Genomic DNA, 4,821 nt, shown 5'->3' on the forward strand with positions numbered 1-4,821 from the left:
CGTCAATGTAGATATATATGCCCCAATGCTCATTTCAAGATTTAGTTTGATCATCAGGATCAATAAGGGCGCGCGAGGAGCAAACCCGCTAGTCTTTGGGGGTTTGAAAATGGACTATTGTGGGAGTTGCTCGATAAAAACGAAAGGCACCTCTAAAAATAGAATATCGATCTCAAAGCACATTATTTTTAAATAACCGATGTGTATTAATCAAGTAGAATATTTATTACTATGGTTTTGCAAGAGCAAGTCTGACACCTAGGACGAGACTAGGAAATATTCACGGACTATTTTTAGCGAAAGGATTTCCCTTCAATTTTCATTCAGAAATCAGACAGAAGTCCTCTACAATAACCAACAGTACCAATCGAACCCATTAACAGCCGCGGTAAGGGCACCCCCTCGCTGCATCCACGTCATCACAAGAAGACAAAAAGAAAAACAAGTTAGCGATTGGGTGGGCAGAAAAGAGCGAGACAAAAAGATCAGCATCGTCGCCTTCCCACGCACGCCAACACAGCCGCCGCCTCCTATGCTCGTTTCTCTCAGCGTTGCCAGATCTGGGAAACCACCGAAGAAGAACCACGAGCATGAGAGACCACAACCGCGGCAGCAGCAGCATCCCCGATCAGATCCGGCGCTCAGCGCTGCCACCGCCCTATTCTCTTATCTACGAGGCCAATACATCAAGATTGAGCAGGACAGACGGCGGCGCTCCCAGGTCCGCGCCGTGACGGCTCTATCTCATCGTCACGGCCAACGGGCACGTGCTCGTCGTCCAGAAGCACGGCTCTGAGCTGGCCGTGACCTAGTGCTTCAGGAGCTCGCGCGGCCGTGCTGAAGGTGGAGACGGCCAACAGGTTGACGGCGGCGACCAAGACGACGACGAGGAGGATAGGAGCACCCTCGCCGGCGTGCTCCGTCCGAAGGACACGGTGGTGGAGCGCGCACTCGGGGACGCGCCCTACACGGAGCTCAATCGCCTCGCCGCGGACTACCTCCGCAGCACACACAACGCGTCGCTGCACTGCCTCTTACTCCGTCGGGCGCCGCGCCGCGCACGGGCGCTCTATGGGCCCATCACGGATGTTCTCGCGCTGATCCCTCTCGCCATGCCTCTCTCCGTGCCGCACTGCGACTGTGCGTTTGATGCCTTCCTCCAGTTCGACAAAATACCCAACCCGTTCCTGCCCCCCGAAGCCAGCTTCCTGGGCATGCATCGGAGCTTTGCTGGCCTCAAAACCCATCTCGACCTCCGCCTCCTCAAGGCCCGACGGATTGCGGTGCGTGACGTGCGGGTCTGACATCTGCCTCATCACCTACACGACGGGAGCTGCGATCGCTGGCCTCGTCATCACGACCCACGCCATGACCGCATTGTTGGGAGCGGCTCCTGCCTGTGCAGCGTCACGTGGTTCCTGCTGCTCAACCCCCGCTTGGATGAAACGCCTGCAGCAACACATGGACCGGCTTGACGGCGCGGCCAGGGGCGCCTATGTGCTCAACAATGACGTGGACACCATTGAACGGTTGGTGGGCTGGCTCCACGCCACTATCGAGGGTGACAAGATCTTGGTAAGGCTAGGGCTTGAGCGCGGGAGGGGGCAGCACCACACCATCGAAGAGGTGGTGCGGCAGCTCCGGAAGAACCATCCTAGCCTGCTATGCCAGCTCGCTGACCTTGAGGAGCACATCTGTCTCTACTTTGCAGTCGTTAACCGTGCAAGGCTGTTCATTGTACACCACCTCAATGCCCAGTCTGATCCCAACGCCAAGTTGCCTCTCTAGTGATTTACTGATTTATTAGTCAACAACAGTTCACGATACAAAGATAGTTTCATTTTTCATGTCGGTGACCCCCTTTAAGGCGCCAAGTGAATGAATTATACTGCAGCAACTCAGTTTCAAGTTTTTTTGTTTTGAGCAAGGTATTATGCATTCATTGTCTGTTGCTTGAAATAATTTGTTAGCAAATTTAGGAAGCAGCTAAAGCTCTCACCTTTGTACTGTTTCTACTGCATTACTGATTAAGTGTGTTTTCCTTGCTCAGGGTTGCCGGTGCAGGTACTAAAGTGCAGACCAACGAGAAGGTCGCGATTAAGCTTGTGAGTTTATAATCAGTGGTAGTATTGCTTTTAGTGCCAGTAATTTTTCTCTTTGATATGGGTGCAAGTATTTCTATTTGGTATTTAACTTGATAATTACCGATTTTCTGGAAAAAAAAAGGTCAAAGATTAGTCTGACGATCTTTATATCTCACTCTTGTGGGAAGTACAAATAACGAAAGTATATTGTTCAGGCTTATGTTTCCCAAATTGGCAACTCTCAGTCAAACTTCTTTACTGATCACTTCAATCTGCTGAAAAATATTTTCTGCCAAGGATTAATGGTAGCTTTTATATGCAGTGAGCTGTGTAAGCTCTCGTGCATTTGCAATCTTGCATTAGTTCATTTTAGTTCCCAAGAATTAAACGTCAGAGAGAGTACATAAAAGAGAGGAGAGGAGAAGTCGATAAGCTAGAAGAATTGATAAGGCCTTCTGCTTTTGCTCTGTCCAGGAAAATGTGAAGGCGAAGCATCCTCAGTTGCTGTATGAGTGAAAGTTGTACAGGGTACTGCAGGGCGGAAGTAATACCTGTTCATTTTCTTTCCTTGGACCATAAATTTAAGATATTTTTTGCTGTTATGATGATGGCATACATTTTTTTATTGTGCAACTGGGATTTCAAATGTCAAGTGGTTTGGTGTTGAGGGTGACTACAATGTTCTTGTTACTTTGATGGGATCTAGCATGGTTGAATTGTGGCGGCTGGCTCGCTGGACAAGCAGGCGCAACTCTCCTCCTCGTCTTCAACGGCATGAAGAATATTGATGTTGAGATGGACACGCGCTTCAGGAGCAGCAGAGGTCCTATATAGTTCTTTGTTGAATCCATTTTCCCTTTCTTGTGCTTGCACCTCTCTTAATCTAACAAACATTTGACACCTTTGAAAATCTGTTGGAAACATGCGAACGAATAACAATATGTCGGATTTCATTGTCTGCAAACACATTGTTGAGTATGTTGATTAGATTAGAAATATAGGATAGACTAGAAATTATTCTGGCTTGCCTTGTACTTCAAGTAGATCATGTACTACTATATATATATATATGGCACGAGGCTTAAGCAATACAACGAACTATTCCACCAATCCCCCTTCTCCCTTCTAACATGGTATCAGCTTAGCCGATCCAAAAGCATGGCCGTCGCCATCGCTTCCGCATCGCGCCGCCCCCGCGACGGTCAATCTCCATAATCGCCGCCGGGGGCCGCGCCACCCGTATCTAGGGTTCGTCCGCCGATTGCGTTGATCGGTTGCTCCAGAGTCTTTTTCCTAATCAATTGATCCGGGTTTTTCTCTTTTGCCGGTCGTTTGATCGGTGTTCTTTTTTGATTTTTTGATCTATAGATCGGTTTTGCGTCACCTGCCACCGTCTGTCAACTACAACACGCGTCTACTTCGTCAACATCTTCATTGTCTCCGGCTGAAAAGTGCCCCGGGCTGCACGCATGTCTCGAGAGCTGATATGGCGATCGCTCGGACGGTCCTATGTTGGACTCGCTCGGCCGCGGCCAATTACGCGCCACGCGCGGACGTGGTTACTGCTCGGGCGCCCATCATCCTCACAGATCAGCTGCATCACGGCGTCCAACGCTGTTCTCCATCGCATCGGCTGCGGCGGCCCCTCGGACCGTCCTGTGCGCTTTGTGGCTGTGCTGCTAGCACGTCACGTTCCACATGATGACTCGTGCGCCCCGTGCATGTGATGGCTGCATGCACGTATTACATCTCGTGCAGGTGTGCTTTAGCCAGTACGCGTCCATGCATAAGCGTGTTCCTTTTCGGCCACGCGATGGTAGTAGCTGCTTCATCCGGCCGGGAGTCCTAAACCTACCTCGTCTTCACCCGGCCCGCCTTCTGCCCTGTACCGCTGCGTGATGCATGTCGCTGGATCCTGTGAAGATCATCTTCGAGTACAACGCGCTTCTTCGATCAAGCAACGGGCTGTCCGCTGCGTTGCCCTATCAGGCCGCAGTGCCATCGTCATGTGGTTCTGCGTTGTTTTTTCGGACCGTAGTGCTGCGGCCCGTGGTCAACCGTCGCTCTAAGACCGTCCGTTTCAGGCCGTCGCCGAGGCTGCATCGACCCTCGCAGTGCCGTTGCATCGCCCCGTCGGGCCATAGCGAGTGTGGCACGCAGTTCCTGCAACCGTCCTGAGGTCTTCCCTAACGTCGCCCCGACCCGCGCGCTGCTGCTGCGTCGCCCTGTCGGGTCGTAGCATCATGGCGCGCGGTCCACTCCACCGTCCGGACGCGTCGACTTCTACGTGGTATGCGTCGTGCCGCCTTCCTAGTGCGGGAACGCCACCGTCCGCGCCGGTCCTCATCACGCTGTTGGGTTCTTCCTTGTCTACTTCGAGCATCGTCGCTGCGCTTCTGACCTAGCCGCCGCCGCCTCCTCCTCGGTCCACCGCCGCCGCTCTTCTTCCCGGTCCACGGCAACTACCTTGACACCGACCACCCCGATTCGACATCGGCCACGGCGTCCCTTGCACGGCTACCTCAACAACAGCTACACCACCCTACGCTTTCGGCTCCATCAACATCGGCACAAAGGGCTACCGCCTTACTTGAGCAACCTCGTCGGTTTCCACTTCAGCCACGCCTTCCGCGATGCGTCGATCGTTACGACTGTGGGGGGTGTCCGTCGGCTTGCCTTCAGATTCTTCTTCAGTCTCACTGTCTGCATCACTACCGTTGTGACTGCGGAGGGATGT

General features: G+C 52.4%; 1 pseudogene; it reads left to right on the plus strand.

The window, feature by feature from the left end:
- The first annotated feature begins 532 nt into the window (after nt 1-532).
- On the plus strand, nt 533-1,854 carry LOC147981253 (UPF0496 protein At3g19330-like; annotated as a pseudogene).
- The last annotated feature ends 2,967 nt before the right edge of the window (nt 1,855-4,821 follow it).

This window comes from Triticum urartu, chromosome 3A (genome assembly GCF_056163025.1).
Source record: "Triticum urartu cultivar PI428250 chromosome 3A, HENAU_Tu73, whole genome shotgun sequence".
NCBI lineage: Eukaryota > Viridiplantae > Streptophyta > Magnoliopsida > Poales > Poaceae > Triticum > Triticum urartu.